The sequence below is a fragment of the Periplaneta americana genome, chromosome 14, assembly GCF_040183065.1.
Source record: "Periplaneta americana isolate PAMFEO1 chromosome 14, P.americana_PAMFEO1_priV1, whole genome shotgun sequence".
In the NCBI taxonomy this organism is placed as follows: domain Eukaryota; kingdom Metazoa; phylum Arthropoda; class Insecta; order Blattodea; family Blattidae; genus Periplaneta; species Periplaneta americana.
This window is the reverse complement of record NC_091130.1, coordinates 139,639,359-139,657,248: the sequence shown is the minus strand read 5'-3', so window position 1 is coordinate 139,657,248 and position 17,890 is coordinate 139,639,359. Positions and strand designations below refer to the sequence as shown.

General features: G+C 34.8%; 1 protein-coding gene across 3 annotated transcripts in view; it reads left to right on the top strand.

Annotated features, from left to right (window-relative positions):
- LOC138713759 (uncharacterized) overlaps nt 1-17,890 on the top strand; it is a 567,666-nt gene that overhangs the window by 124,119 nt on the left and 425,657 nt on the right. For all 3 annotated transcript variants that reach the window (XR_011335985.1, XR_011335984.1, XM_069846151.1), the window contains one exon: nt 9,215-9,257. The gene's annotated coding sequence lies outside the window, so the exon portion shown is untranslated. The remainder of the gene's footprint in view (nt 1-9,214; nt 9,258-17,890) is intronic.

The window sequence follows — 17,890 nt, the reverse complement described above, 5'->3', positions numbered from 1 at the left end:
TATTGCGCTAGATGGCAGTAGTGTGTTATGATCGGCTGTTCTCTTACCATTTGTGCCAACTATACAATCTTCATTGAACTCTATGGACGATTACTAGTCAAGCAGGCTTTGTTGATTACGTTTCATTTTTATTAAAACCGTTGCATTCCACTTCAATTATTATACAGGGGCATAATTTTATTTTTACTTCAATGTTTATTGTACCTGAATTTTTTAATGTACTTCACTCCAACTCCATCTACTAATGAAGTTCAACCGTCCTCCACACAGATCCAAGACCGCATATACAGTCATAGTAGCCTTACGGTCATAGTAAACAGTACGTTCCAAAAATATATTCGCGTTTTCCAGTGACGGAAGATCTTTCAATATTACATCATTTTCCATTTGCCTACGTCTCATCCCGGTTTCCCCCATCTGCTTCTATTCGCCTCTCTGTAAATGCTAGTGGCTGGGCTGTCTTAGCTCTTTTCTGGGAACATTAATTTCTGTTAGGAATTGGACGTCTACGTAATTTTATACCCATACAATTGTTTAAAATAACTTAAATAAAAGGGCCTCGTTAAGTAATTAACTGTCACGTGATTTCCTCCTTTTCTACGACGCTGCGACGTAACCACTTGGACGGACAGTAGATAGCATGTCTGAGTAATTTTATCTTTTCGGATCGGGCAGCAGTGAAGATTGAATTTACAGTACGTAAGGTCTCTTTTATAGAGTATGTATTTCAGCATGAGTTACTGATACGAAGTACGAACCTGGTAATTGGAATTAAATACAATAGTCTATAGTGCGATAATATGCACATTAGAACTGAAGCCTGTATCGAAATGAACGGCCACCATTTTCAAAAATGTGTTTAAATATCCATATTATGATTATTTTTCATTTTAACTTCATTCTCTATATTGTACGCTAATGTGCTGTAGACAGTATAATATACACTGCATAATGAATACGTCCGCATGGAAAGCTCAGTTCGTGAGTAAAAACACTCATTGTTAATACAGTACTGTATTTTGATTAAACAAAAACCTAATGAAAATTATCAAACTCAAAATCGCGATATTTCCTAGTTTACGTAAATGGATGAACTACTTTTTCTTTCCTCCTATACCTAGTAAAGTGATTTGTTTGTATATTACGCCAGTATCATCGAACTCCAGTCATGGAAGGAGGTAGCAAACGGTATTTCCGGTTCTTAATCGTTGATCCAAAGGTATAGCCAGGTTAATATTAAAAATGTTAGTAAAAATAAAATGATGTCCCTGTATATTTATTGAACAATCTCTGATACGTGACTATCCATAATCTCATACAGCAGAAGCTGTAACATAACCTAAAATAATATAAACAAGATAAATGATAGAAAAGTTTTAATTAAGTATGATGAAATAAACATGAATCATTTTAAAAGGTACAAATATTGAAAGTACATTGTTGGCAAACGAATGAAATGTTAGGGAGGTGATAAACAAAGAAATGCCAGGGATGTGATAAAAATTGTAGGATAAGCAGCCATGATTGGTTGAAACACGTTGTTCCGTACCATTTTATTGGTCAAAAGTAGTATGGCGTAGTAAATAGTCGCCATAAAATCACACCCGTTCTTATAACACTAAATTTATCTAATTCTGTCCGAAATTAGTGGTTCACTAATTCATAAACCTAGTTTTTTAATTCGTGCTGCTTAATCACTTTATTTAAATACATAAAGTTAAATGAATTTCTAAATAACGTATGTAATGAACTATATACACCGGATTTTAGCTTTGCTACTGTTTTGAGCTAATACTTCAGTCTTCTATTTTTATAAACAATTCAAGTACATTATTAAGTAACGTGTTTTGTGAAAACAGCGATAAGCTACGTTGACTGTGTAGCATTTATAAATTGACGCTTGATCACCTGTTTTGTATGTACTTTCCTTATATTTGCCAGCAGTTCGTTAAGTTCTATTCGTAGTTAGAGTAGGGTTCCATAAAAGCAGTATTTATGTTTCACTAGGGGTGATTGAAGCATTCTTGGAAAGTGTACTTAAATTTCTCTTGGAGACTTTCAATTACATCCCATGGAAAACTCATTTGAAAGCGTGTTTACTCTCTTCTGTCTTCGTTCCGCTCATCACAACCTTTGTAGCTCATTAAAAGTTGTTTTCATTTATTTGAGAGTGAAAAAAGTCGAGCTTAAAAGTTGAAGCTAGTAATTCAATCTTTTACTTGAATTGTATCTCATTACATTATTCATTAACTGTGATGATTATTTGTTATATAAATTATATATCATTATTCTGAAAATAATAAAACCCGACTTCTCCACACGATATTATTACCATAACAACAAAAAGAATATGCTTAAGGACTTTACAAATAGACGATAGTATATTATGCACACTATTTAAAGGATGTAATTGATGTTTTGTTATTTGAAGTGTTGTATCAGTGAAGAAGTGTGCTGTGTCAGTGAAGTGTGTTTGTATCAGTGAAGTTTTATAGTTTATAGTGGTAGAGCAAGTATTTGAACAGTGAAATGTTTTTGAAGTGTTAGTGAAATCAGGATAGTATCAGTGAAATGTGTCGTCGTTCCAGTGCAGTGAGTGAGTTGACAGCGAAATAAGTGTAGTGCTGAAAGGTACTTGTGCAGGTATCAACATATTATCATACTCGTGGGTTTTAGTTCGAACTTAGGGTTAAGATAGAAATTACATTTACTTTAAATATTATTTTAAGTGATCGTGTTTCATTTACGAGTTCTACTCTTTCAGGGGCGAGCTAACATTTTTCTGTATGTATTATATTTTATGTTACAATTATTAGCAAAATAAATAAATAAATAAATAAATAAATAAATAAATAAATAAATAAACAAACAAACAAATAAATAAATAAAACTTAGGATGCTCCTTGTTAATTTTATTATATTATTATTATTAGCATTAATTGTCTTTAGTATTATTATTATTTTATTATTAATTGTATTTGTTATTAATTGTGTTTATTATTATTGTCATTATTGAGTGTAATTAGTTACCACTGCCACCGTGTATTTACTCGTTTGCAGTGTGAATAAATACATACATACTCAGGAAATATAGCTCTTCTGTAAAGTAATCTTCCTTCGTTCAGCTTGTTTCATTAAAACCAGTGCAAGTTGGAAAAAAATGAATGTAACTGTGTTATGTAAAACTGTAGGTATCTCGGTACGTTAGCATTGAAGTTCCTGTGTCAACAAACCAAGGCTCTCGGGCATATTAGAAGTGTTGTATTAGCGACATATCTATACCTACTGTAATGAATAGGGACCGTATTCTGTCCCAAGACGTACGGAGATAAGGTTCATAGACTATATCTGCGTGACGTCATGTTTGGCGCGTGGCACAAGTAGACTAATATCAGGGAACACTTGTATCTTGTTTGTGCTGCAGTTGGAGCTCTATTTATGATTCAAAACCAGACCTCGCTTACTGTTGAAAATGCATTCTAATGATAAATAAAAATTTTAATTTAATTACAAACTGCCGTCCATTGAGAGTAGCCCTTATCGGACTCGGTATATCCTCAAAAAATATACATATGTAAACATAGATAATTAAATTAAAAAAAAGAAAGAAAATGGCATAAAAAATTACAATTGCTTTTAATGTGGCACCATGTGATTAATCAGTATTTGACAGGATTTTTTTAACACAATTATCACGATGTCATCCCTCAGAGATGTTGGCAGAGCAAACTGCCGTCGAAATTCTTCGAAAAAAGCTGGTATAGTCCCTCGAGCACCTATGAGCTAGCCGAATACCTCAACGTGAATTAAGGCATATTTCAGCTTAAAATAGTTGACTGTAGGCTCATAGATCGACTTCTTCTCAAGGTGGACCTCAGCTGACTGATGACATCCTACTTCAAAACGTATCGTGGGGTCCACAATGATGCCCTGTTTAGTGTCAGCATTGTACGCCAAAATATCGACTCGTCTAGTTGACCCATTTTCAGCTAGACAGGAGATTTCTTCTTCTACTATCCAGCCCTTATTTCTTAATGCGGCAGCAATTTTGGATCTTACAAGATGATGTCTAGAGTTCCTCAAGAGCAATCCCTGTTCACGGAATCCCAATACTACGATGATCTTTCCTAAAATGTAAAGTATTTTGTTATTTATTATTTGTTCATTTGTTTGTACTGGTACTGGCAGAGTTAAGGCCATAAGGTCTTCTCTTCCAGTCAATCAGTATAAAATACATAGCAAATATATAACATCAATACAGAAAACAATAGAATAATAGCATTATTAATAATAATAATAATAATAATAATAATAATAATAATAATTAGTAAGAGTAAAATGTAGTTATGTTTAGTTACATGCAATTCTAAGAATTAAACAAATACAATTTAGTGTTAAATAGGCTTAAAACAATTTGGATCGAAGGAATGATTAACATAATGAAGAAAAATTGATAGATTAAGAAATAAATATTCTACAAAAGTAACGTTTTCCCTTACACTAGGTTCACTAAAATATGCTGTTTTCCACTAGAATATGGAACATGTCTAGGAAAAAATCTTAGTAGTGCAATAAAGTTTTAATTATACTCACAGTGTAGTTGAAATATATACAGAAGAGTTTTACAATATACTAGTACTATCAATACTTAATACAAGACACAAATATTCATGCAGCGTTGTTGAATGTCATGAATTCACCTACAGAATATAAGGCGTGAGAAATTAGGTACTTCTTTAATTTGGCCCTAAATAATCTTATGTTTTGAGTTTGATTTTTTATATCCATAAGGACACTATTAACAATGTTTACTGCCATATAACGCACTCCTTTTTTATAGCACGATAGACTTGCCGATGGAGTATGAAAGTCATTTTTTGACGTGTATTTATGCTATGAACTGTTGAATTAGTTACAAAGTTTTCACGATTACATACGAGGAAGATTATTAATGAAAACATATACTGACAAGCCATGGGCATTATTTGTAGATTTTTAAAAATGGTCCCACACGATTCCTTAAATCTGGCACCTACTATTATTCTAATTATACTTCTTTGTAGTAGGAATATACCGTTACTATCTGTGGAATTTCCCCAGAATATTATTCCAAAACTCGTTAACGAGTGAAAGTGTGCAAAGTATATTGTTTTTAAGATATTGATATTTACTATCTTTTGCGTAGATCTAATAGCAAAACAAGCTGAATTAAGTTTGGGAGTAATTTCTTTAATATGATTTTTCCAATTTAATATCTTATCTATTTATATGGCAAAAGATTTGGTTGTTTCCATTGCCGTCATGGTAAATTTTTTCTTTATCATGCGCCCCACCCCTTGTTTTCTCTCTTGAAATATATTTTATGCTCGACCATGCCGAAATGTAGTAATTATACACCTGGTAGCAGACCTTTAATGCATGTCATTAAAGTACACCTACTCACTAAAGGTCAGGTCTTTCAGTCAATGACGACTCAGGTTACAACTGTTCAGCCAATGACAGGTCAGCTTTCTACCGTTATAAAACCGCAAGTATCGATTATTCTCGGATATGCAATCGAAAGAGAATTAGCGAAAAGTCACGGAGGCTGGAAATCCAACTGTCGCAGAAGGTTATGTTCTGTTACTATAATAATTAGCGTTAATTGTAAATAATATTCAAATAAATTCAATTTGTCATCTCGTTTTTCAATGTCTAATTTAATTTCAATGTTATCTCTGTAGGTTCTTATGGCCTAGCAAGGTCAATGTGAACATCTGTTCCTCGGAAAAAATCAATACTTTCGCGTCTGCGCACATCTCACAACATACGGGACATTGCTCAGAAATTAATAATATCAAGTTAGAAATATGGTCGAGCATAAAAAGTCTTATGAAACTCGCCTATAATGGTAATTAAGAAGCTCGTATGAAAATTATGAAACTCGCTTGCGTTCGTTTCATAAATATCCATACTCACTTCTTAATTACCTTCATTATAGGCTCGTTGCATAATGTACTATTAATCTCCTCTCTCTATCTCTACGACTGTCATTTAATGATTTTTTTAATATTAAAGAAGTAAATAAATTGTTTTGCTTTACATTTTAGTTGTACAAGTTTGATTTAAAGAATACACCATGTAGCACCACCGTAGGTCTCGATGAATCTTGGTGTGTGTATTGCCAGCACTTTTTGTTTTCAACCATTATTTTATATAATTCTGGATTCCAGTGTTGTAGAGGTGAACAATTTTTGTTTATGAACATCAAACAAAATACGTTAGAAACAACAAGAGATGATCTAAGATTTGTACAGATCTTCGCGTATAAAAATTAGGCATCCATATGCTGTATGGCTCCATACAGACAAAGTTTTCTTTCCCCCATACGAGTAATTAAAAAAATAGTAGGTTCTTTACGATGTATGGCCCCGTATAGTCTCCATGACAGCACTGGTTGTTTCTATTAGGGGAGTTGTTGTTAATTGTTGTGCTTGAAATTTGCGAGGTTGCATTTGGGCGGGATTTGAATTGGGTTACATTATCAGGTCTGATGACTTTAGCACCACAGGTTCGATTGCTTCTACGTTTTGTAGAAGTCTTTATAATCCTTGCAGTGATAATAAGAATGCATGTCTTTATTTTCCTGGTTCTAACATACAGCAGAAGACCGCTGCTTTGTCACGGTGCCTGCAGAGACTTCTATCTCTGAAGCAGGAAACTTGGGTGAGAAGATTGCCGATAATTTTATCTAAGTCCTCTGATTGAGTGATAGACTTCTCTTGTGTGCACTGAATCTCATCATTACTTAGCTTCCGAAGAAAAGTTTATTGAAGTTTTTTATAACCCTTAAAAGAGAAGTTCGTCGCCGTTGAGAGAATCTGGACAATCGATCCTGTTAGTCAGTGGCAAGAATACTACCCATAGCAAAATTCTCTCAGGGCGACGACAGACTTTGCAGTGAGATGTTTGGTGTTTATAATTGATTTGTCTACTAGATTAAGAATATATCTGGATTAGGTAATTTTATTGCGGGAGCTCAGTTGGTATGGCATCTGGCTACGGACTGGAAGGTTCTGGGTTCAATCCCGAGTGTTGATGGAGTTTTTCACAATGCCAAAACTTCCAAAATGGGCCCGTGGTTCACTCAGAATTGTGTACTAGGTATGTCCCCGACCACACCAACCCATTCTAGTGCCGAGGTTGAGAAAGCATGAATTTGTACCTCCATGTCCCCCCAGCGCCTTCATGCTTTGTATATAGGATAATTTGACCTTTTACATAACTTTGTATTCAAGTGCGATCTGTAAAATTTGTCATAATTATTGAATATGTGCCATAAAATTTTGGGCCTATCCCGATATATCGGTATTTGTAAAGACTCGTACATATTTATACATTGCATATATGCCAATGAAAAAAATCAGCGTAAATTAAATTAATTATCTCTCTCTCTCTCTCTCTCTCTCTCTATATATATATATAATATGAACTGGTAATGGAAATTACGGGAAAACTGCTGATCGGATTTTAATGAATGACCCGTCATTTTGAATCTTACCATCCAAAGATTTTCAGAAAAATAGTAACTTTCAGTGAAGCGTTAGTTTTCCTACATAATTTTCCTATTTTCCAAAATCCATCTGTCGTCAGTTTTGAGAATTCAGAATAAAACAAAACACACACTACAATAAACAATATTACACGAAGGCCATGACCTGCAGGATTGCTGACATATTTAGAGCTCAAATTCAAATGGTTATTAAGAACTTCGAGGCTTACTAAATTTTCTGAGTACAGCTGTGTATTGGATATTAAAAACTACAAAACTTGAGGTGGTTTGATGACATTATTACCATTATAAATTAAATATTATTATGCCATTTAATGCTATATAGATTGTATGAAAGTGAAACGTTTTCGGGTTATATAAGTGGATGTGGAGAATATTTTAAGTTAGATCTTCATTTCTATAATTTACTGATTGGCGGCTATATAATATAATTGTATACTGAAAACTACAAAACTTACGTAAGATAATAATAATATTAAATTTGAAATATTTTATAGTTATTAATCAAGTGGGGTTGGGTCTTTTTCATATATTTAATGGCGGTGTGGTGTAGATATTTATATGCGTCATTCTCTTCAGTATTGGCTCGAGAGAGCGCAAAAATAATAACAGTTCCTAAGGAAAGACCAAAAGATATTACTTACTGGTAAAATAAGAGGCCTACAAGATTTTGTAGTCTCCCGATCATTTCAGCAAGATCTGTTAGCAGGATAAAATGATTTTACCCTCTACATTTCAAAGTAGTTCACGAAACATGCAGCAGCTATACCAAGATGCTATGTCTATTGTTCGAAAGCATGGCAAACCTGACATTTTTTTAACTTTCAACTACAATCCACAACCTGAATTAGCTATTGCTTTACTCCCACATGATTAAATCACTGATCGTCCTGACATTGTTACTTGCGTTTCCGCATTCAAACTCAAAAACTGAACGTGTATAAGTTCAAGAAAATGTATTTGGGATAAAAAAAACATTGAGAGGGAGTATGTTTCATTATTATGGAAGCAAATATCTTTCACAATATCTGTTATTTTTCATTGAAAATAAATCTGAAATATGTTTATTTGAATGTCTAATGAACTTAGTTTGCAGCAGTTGCTGCACAAGCCGCTACTACATCTTGATTACACAACTTTTAACTCTATATCACTTCGGAATATATATACTGTATTCCTTTCACGTGTTGAAATTATGTATCTTGTTGTTGGCTAGTTTCAACCTGTTGTAGGTTATCTTCAGAACTGGGTTGTCCTAGTTTTCGCGCCTTCTGTTTGTGGTTTCTGTGGGGGTGTGTTTGTGTAGTGTAATGCGGAGTCAAATAGTGTGTATGTTCTGAAATTGAGTTGTGTGTTGAGAATATCATGAGGGCGTGTTTTTGTGTGTCTGTATATATATTTCGTATTGTTCTAATGTGTAGTATACTTTATTTCTTCTAATCTTTATATTTTCTTCTAATCGTGTAATAGTTAAAGTCCACATGAGTTTTGATTGTCTCTAGATAAATCAAAACCTCTAGTGAGATTACTATTGATAAACATAAGTGTCATAATATTTCTGAAATAATAAGGGTGCACCATACATTTAACATATATGTATCTAGTATTTATTTTAGTTTGCAACGTAGAATGTACATTAATTGTGAATTCTCTGTTTCTTAGGACTCCATCTGTTGGCATGCGTGAAAGTGCGTCACTATTGGTGGTAAGTCTTTTTTATAAACTGTTTGCAAATAATGTTCCGCTTTGTTATTTACGAAACTATAGGTCTATAAGTAATACCAACGTCGGTATTTTATCTTCTAAAATGTGGCAACTGGGATGAATTTATTGTTATACTTGTAACGCTAAAAGTTACATTGCTCCGTCATTGGAGAGTGCAATATTTTGTACATATTTTAATTCGAAATTTCGAGAGTTTTTGAAGATTTTCGTATAAGGAAGTCGTCATTTTATTTTCTTTCTCTACGACAAGACAATTGATTCGCCTCTCTCTTACTTACAAGAAAGAAGAGTGTTGCTCGATCGACTGACAAACTCAGGCGCTGTATAGTAAATTGTGGTGTTACGAATCAATATCAAAATATGTGGCAGTTGTGTTATTCCAACGCCAGAAGCTTGCAGGTATATAAGAACTTCGCTTCAATAACAAAGCGGGGCTTTATACACTCGGAAAAGACTAAATTTTTTCTTCAATCTATATCATGAAAGCATTATCCAGAAAAGTACTACTATAAACATTATGGTCATATCGATACATTCTAGATGGGAAATAACATTAATCCATACCAAACTCCCCAGAAATACTGCGACATATGGGCACCATTATTACTATATCTAGCACAAGTAATTATCAATCGCAACTTGAGATTTCTCATATTATTTACTGTTTTACTAAATGACACATCATTGTTTATGTGTGTTAGTTACAGTACAATTTTTTATGGTGACAGCTCTTACCTCTTGTGGTGAGACAGCAGGCTACAGTTCCACAGGTGAACAGATAGGCAATTCCGAGAAACAATTGCCAGCTGTCACGTCTAAGCATTGCACTGTACATTCGGGTGATTAATAATTTGAAATGGAAGTTTTGTCGAAAACTATTTGATGAAAACTTTATTTTTATGTGTTTTTATGTGAATATTTGAAAATTTGTATTTACATAAAAATTCAAAATCTGTATTTTCATCATCATCATCATCATCATCATCATCATCATCATCATCGTCAAGGTTTAAGCCTCTAAAGGCTTGTTCCGGTCTCTTGCATTAAACATTTGTTGAGTCCATCTTTTCTTTGGTCTGCCAATGTTTCTTTTGTCTGTTGGTCTGTAATCTAATAGCAGTTTTGGAATGCGGTATTCTTCCATTCTTTCCACATGTTCCCTCCACTTAGTTCTATATTGGTGTATCTTCTCTGTTAGTTTAAAGATGCCTAATTCCTTTCTGATGTCATCATTTCTCCTGTTGTCTAACAAAGTGTAGCCAGCTATACTCCTTAGGAATCTCATTTCTGCGGCCTCTATTTTTCTCTATTCACTTTTTCTTAATTCCAACATTCCGAGCCATATAGAAACATGGGCACTGCCATTACTTTATAAGATTTATCTGTGTTTTTATGTGAAATAAAATTTAAAATATATGCTCAGGTGACCTTGCCCGAAACTTAAAACACAATTACGAGTTTCAATTGCAGTGCAAATAAAATATTTATTTACTTAAGGATCCTAGCCTTACTTATAACGTAAATACATATAACAATTTTTAAATACACTACGTAAGTATCGAGAAATTTTAGCTGTGTATTTTCGGTAATTTATGGGTATTTTCATTGCACTTTGTAGAAGATAATACGTGTAAAAATATTACGTAAAAGCGGCCTGTTTCTTCCTTGAATTATAGCAGAATATGACGGTGGAAACTGGACTGAATTCTAGAAGAAAGATATTGTTTAATCATTTAATGATCCGTGATATTATATGTACAAGGACATCATTTTATTTTTACTTCAATTTTTATTATACCTGAGTTTATGAATGTACTTCACTCCCACCCCTTCTACTAAGGAAGTTCCAACTCCACACAGAACCAAGACCGCAGATAGTAAGCAGTACTGAGTCACTGAGTATAGTACGTTCCAGAAATATGTTCGCGTTTTCAATATTGAATCATATTTTCGCACAGGTACTGTCCGTTTGCCTACGTTGCATCCCGATTTCCCCCACCTGCTTCTGCTCGCCCCTCTGTAAAAGCTGGGCTGTCTTAGCTCTTTTCTGAAAACATTAATTTTTCTTAGGAATTGGACGTTTACGTAATATTATACAGCTGTTTAATTTAACTTAAATAAAAGGGCCTCGTTAATTAATTAACTGTCACGTGATTTCCTCCCTTTCTACAATCCTGCGGCATAACCACTTGGATGGACAGTAGATAGCATGTCTGAGTAATTTTATATTTTCGGGTCGGGCAGAAGTGAAGATTGAATTCAAGTACGTAGAGTAGGTACAGAATTATTTCAACATGAGTTACTAGTACGAAGGACGAAACTGGCAATTGGAATTAGATGCAATAGTCTATAGTGCGATAATATGCACAAAAGAACTGAAGCCTGTATCGAAATGAACGGCCACCATTTTCAAAATTGTGTTTAAATATTCATATTATGATTATTTTTCAATTTAACTTCATTCTCTATATTGTACGCTAATGTGCTGTAGACAGTATAATATACACTGCATAATGAATACGTCCGCATGGATAACTCACTTCGTGAGTAAAAACACTTATTCTTAATACAGTACTGTACTTTGATTAAAGAAAAACCTAATGAAAATTATCAAACTCAAAATCGCGATATTTCCTAGTTTACGTAAATGGATGAACTACTTTTCTTCCTTCCTATACCTAGTAGAGTGATTTGTGTTTTACGCCAGTATCATCGAACTCCCGTCTTGGAGGGGGAAGCAAGCGGTGTTTCCGGTTCTCTAAAGGTATAGACAGGTTAATATTAAAAATGTTAGTAAAAATAAAATGATGTCCCTGTACCTCAAAGCACAGGACAATTGTAAATCGATGTTAATCAACTATACTAGAAGTGAGCAATCTACAAATGCTTGTGCTCTAGAGAACAATGAAAGTTCAGAAATTAGTATATGAATGCAGGTAAAGACAACTATTTTTAATGGCAGTTTGGTTTTTATTTTATTGTTTTTTTTTTAAGTTGGTTATTTAACGACGCTGTATCAACTACTAGGTTATTTAGCGTCGATGAGATTTGTGATAGGGAGATAGTATTTGGCGACATGAGGCCGAGGATTCGCCATAGACTACCTGGCATTGAACTTATGGTTGGGGAAAACCTCGGAAAAAATCCAAACAGATAATCAGCCCAATCGGGTATCGAACCCGCGCCCGAGCGCAACTTCATATCGGTAGGCAAGCGCCTTAACTGACTGAGCCACGCCGGTGGCTTATTGTTTTGTTGAATTCCACTTTTTTCCCTCCAATTTGGTTGATATTTTCATCGTACTACTTTTTTCTGTCTAAATTGACGTTCATATTGAGGCCAAATAAATTATAATTTATGGTTATCCTTACCATGTCGGCCTATTTGTGAGTTTTGAGCTTTGCAAAAGCTTTACTGGAAGCTCTTCATAACCTCAGTGCCGCCGCCGCCGCTGTTATGACGACCGTTACTAATTACGTTGGTGTGGAAGTAAGTACTTCGTCATTGATTTATTCAAATGCGCGTCAATTTTTATGTGTGTCAGCACTCACAAGTTTTATATTAGTAAAATCCTTGAATTACAGTGTCTTTCACAAGTAACTGAGCACTCGAAAAAATAACTATTATTTTTTTTTGTTTGTTATTTTTTGGCTGTGTTGTACATCTCGGCTAGTAAGAAGCTTTCCGGTGCCGTACACTCGATGTGGTTACGCGTTTGACTTCACATTTTTAACTATTTCCACTTTTCACTGCTAACTTTTCCACCTTGCTACTTTATTTTAGGTCTTAGTTTTCTTTTCTCACGATTTATTTTTCCTCCACAAGATTTCCTTAAAGTCATACTGCTTTTCACCGTGTTTTCCTCTCTTCCTTCATCACTGCTACTTAAACTATTACCTACTTGCATTACTCTACTTCTAGTCAGCCTCGATTTAGATCTTAGTTCCTTCACCCGCTTCGGAATTGTTCCCATCTGATGTCCACTATTTCCATTCGATTGCACTGAGTTCTTGTTCTGCTGTGCTTGCTGAATACCGGTTCGTGAAGTTCCGGAGGTAATATAGACATCAAAACCATAACACAAAACATTCACAATCATCGAAACTAGTCAGCGAAGGTAAATTCCCATTTTAGTTTCAATTTAACAAAATTTTTACTATAACTAAGTTTTAAGTGATATAAACTGTTAAAATTGTGTGATCAAAATGTATAATAATAATAATAATAATAATAATAATAATAATAATAATAACAATAATAATAATAACAATAATAATAATAATAATACTTACTGGCTTTTAAGGAACCCGGAGGTTCATTGCCGCTCTCACACAAGCCCGCTATTGGTCCCTATCCTGAGCAAGATTAATCCAGTCTCTACCATCATATCCCACCTTCCTAAAATCCATTTTAATATTATCTTCCCATCTACGTCTCGGCCTCCTCAAAGGTCTCTTTCCCTCCGGTCTCCCAACTAACACTCTATTTCAATTCAGGAATCCGCCCCTGAGCACGTGTTCTACTCTTTCAGGAGCGAGCTAATGTTTTTCTGTAGGCCTATATATTATATTTTATGCTCGACCATGCCGAAATGTAGTAATTATACACCTGGTAGTAGCCCTTTAATGCACCTCATTAAAGTACACCTATTCATTATAGTTCAGTTGTTCAGCCAATGAGAAATCACCATTGAACCATTATAAAACCTCAAGTATCGATTATTCTCGGATATGCAATCGAAAGACAATTAGCGAAACGTCACGGAGGCTGAAAATCCAATACTGTCGCAGAAGGTTATGTTCTGTTACTATAATAATTAGCGTTATAATATTCAAATAAATTAAATTTGTCACCTCGTTTTTCAATTCTAAATCAATTTCCAGGTTATATCAATATTAATGTTCATGTTATTCTCTAAATTATATCAAGGTCAATGACATTCGTCCCTCGGAAAAAATCAATACTTTCGCGTCTGCGCACATCTCTCAATTTAGAAGGTCAGTTCCCCTCTTCACTTAGATAACCATAACATGAATACTTATGAATAATTTCAAGTTAGAAATATGTTCGAGCATAAAAAGTAGTACGAAGCTTGCCTATAATGGTAATTAAGACGCTCGTATGAAAATTATGAAACTCGCTTCCGCTCGTTTCATAAACAAACATACTCGCGTCTTAATTACTACCATTATAGGCTCGTTCCATAATGTACTTATGTTACAATTATTAGCAAAGTAAATAAATACATAAAATAAAATATGCATTTCTGGATTCGCCCATACGTGCTACTTGCTCTGCACATCTCAAACATATGGATTTAATGTTCCTAATTATGTCAGATGAAGAATACAATGCGTGCAGTACTGTGTTGTGTAACTTCTCCTTCTCCTGTAACTTCATCCTTCTTAGACCCAAATATTTTCCTAAGAACATTATTCTCAAACACCCTTAACCTCTGTTTCTCTCTCAAAGTGAGAGTCCAAGTTTCACAACCATAAAGAAGAACCGGTAATATAACTGTTTTATAAATTCTAACTTTCAGATTTTTCGACAGCAGGCTGGATGACAAAAGTTTCTCAACCGAATAATAACAGGCATTTCCCATATTTATTGTGTGTTTAATTTCCTCCCGAGTATCATTTATATTTGTTACTGTTGCTCCCAGATATTTGAACTTCTCCACCTCTTCAAAAGATAAATTTCCAATTTTTATATTTCCATTTCGTACAATATTCTGGTCACGAGACATAATCATATACTTTGTCTTTTCGGGATTTACTTCCAAACCTATCTCTTTACTTGCTTCCAGCAAAATTCCCGTGTTTTCCCTAATCGTTTGTGGATTTTCTCTTAACATATTCACGTCATCCCCATAGAAAAGCAGCTGATGTAACCCGTTCAATTCCAAGCCCTCTCCGTTATCCTGGACTTTCTTAATGACATACTCTAGAGCAGTGGTGGGCAAAATGAACGCAACCCACAAGACAGGATTTAAATGGCAACTACATACTGTGGGAGGGGTTGCACTCTACAGTGCAGTGACGGATTTACAGACAGTTGCGCCACTACACTCCTACCTACCATATGTAATTAGAATAGTCCATTCACGTGATATTTAATTAATCGTTTTTCAAAGTAATTTCTTTGAAATTGAGATTTATATCTGTGCATGCTATTTTCAGTTGCGCAAGGAGATGAGCATCGCTTAAGCATGATCTGTGGCTGGACTTTATAAATTTCATTTTAGAAAACAGCTGTTCGCACTGGTAGGTTGATGAATACATTTCTCATAACTATGGTCCACGATACAACCATTCAAAGATCATTGTAGAAGTAACATAGACCGTTCGTAGATAGCTGCAGTGACTTGAATTCAAACTACAGTACAGCAAGAATATAGATAAACGAAGTACTACGTTATGGAGTACAAAATTTGAATAGTTGTATCGTGGACAATACTGGGTGTTCAGTTCAAAGTGTGTCATGGCTCGCTGTATGCCGTCATGTGGCTAGCCGATGAGCCTAGAGAATTCAATCTTCCTACACTTCCGCAGAGGCGTATTACCTGTGAGCCAGAGAAGTTGCCTAGCAAGTACGGCGTTCATTCTGAAGGGTACGTACCGATAGGTACGGTAACGCCGGTAGTGGCAGGAATGTGAACTGTTTGGAAACACGTACTGTCGGGATATGGGGAGAGGGTTAAGACGATTACTTAGGTATTTTTTGACATTAACTTCGACGGTCAACATGGACACGGAGCATTTGATTTGCATTGTGAAATGTTGCCGTACGCAACCGATGATAACAAATATCCTGCGTACAACTTGCCCGCGCAAAACACAGTTCGAAAGAGGTCATGGTAGCACACAGACCGTACAGACCGCCATCTGTTGCTACGACGTTCAAGTTATACCGTACACGTTCTCAAGTTCAGATTGAACGCCTTGAATAATAGGCATCTTCTCTGACATATAAGCTGAAACTCGCTTCAAATCGGTGACTCAACAACAGTGACGTCATGACACACTTTGAAATGAACACCCAGTAGTTATGTTCCAGGACCATAGTTATGGGAAATGACGGTACTCATTATTTTTGAACCAAACTGTCTAAGCAGTGGATATGTAGTACTTGACATCTTTTAAAAAATTTTAGCCCCAGTAGACCTTCACATTCTGCTTTCAAGAAGCCATCATTCTTCAAATCCAGTACCTCTAACTGCAATTCTGGAATAACATTTTCAATTTAAACATGAAAAGGAGTGGCAAAAATATTGAAATCTTTCTCCATCCTTTGAAAATCACTGAATCTGTGTTCTCTGAACTCGTATAACAGGTGGTCTATTTTAAGAATGTACATATTTAAGTTCGCGTCCTGAATATTTGTAATTAATCCTAAACTTGAGAAATGAAAGAACCGCCTTTCTTGTAAGTGTGATATCCTCTCGATTCATATGATTCTGCGAAAGACATTGTATCACTAATGAAGCTCCGAAGTACAGCAATCCAGTATAATCCGCCACTTACACGCGCAGTATTTTCATGCTCTAGAGCAAAGTTAAAAAGTAAAGGTGATAGTGTACCTCCTTACTTTAGCCCTCAGCTAATAATAATAATAATAATAATAATAATAATAATAATAATAATAATGTCTATGCTGATGACGTGAATATGTTAGGAGAAAATACACAAACGATTAGGGAAAACACGGAAATTTTACTTGAAGCAAGTAAAGCGATCGGTTTGGAAGTAAATCCCGAAAAGACAAAGTATATGATTATGTCTCGTGACCAAAATATTGTACGAAATGGAAATATAAAAATTGGAGATTTATCCTTCAAAGAGGTGGAAAAATTCAAATATCTTGGAGCAACAGTAACAAATATAAATGACACTCGGGAGGAAATTAAACGCAGAATAAATATGGGAAATGCGTGTTATTATTCGGTTGAGAAGCTCTTATCATTCAGTCTGCTGTCCAAAAATCTGAAAGTTAGAATTTATAAAACAGTTATATTACCGGTTCTTCTGTATGGTTGTGAAACTTGGACTGTCACTCTGAGAGAGGAACATAGGTTCAGGGTGTTTGAGAATAAGGTGGTTAGGAAAATATTTGGGGCTAAGCGGGATGAAGTTACAGGAGAATGGAGAAAGTTACACAACACAGAACTGCACGCATTGTATTCTTCACTTAACATAATTGGGAACTTAAAATCCAGACGTTTGAGATGGGCGTAGCACGTATGGGCGAATCCAGAAATGCATATAGAGTGTTAGTTGGGAGACCGGAGGGAAAAAGACCTTTAGGGAGGCCGAGACGTAGATGGGAGAATAATATTAAAATGGATTTGAGGGAGGTGGGGTATGATGATAGAGACTGGATTAATCTTTCACAGGATAGGGACCGATGGCGGGCTTATGTGAGGGCGGCAATGAACCTTCGGGTTCCTTAAAAGCCATTTGTAAGTAAATAAGTAATAATAATAATAATAATAATAATAATAATAATAATAATAATAATAATTCCAATTAGGCTTGCCGGGATTTTAACCTAGTTCTCAGACTGAATTACAACTAATTTCTTTGCACTCGGTACCCTTCTCTAAGTTATCAT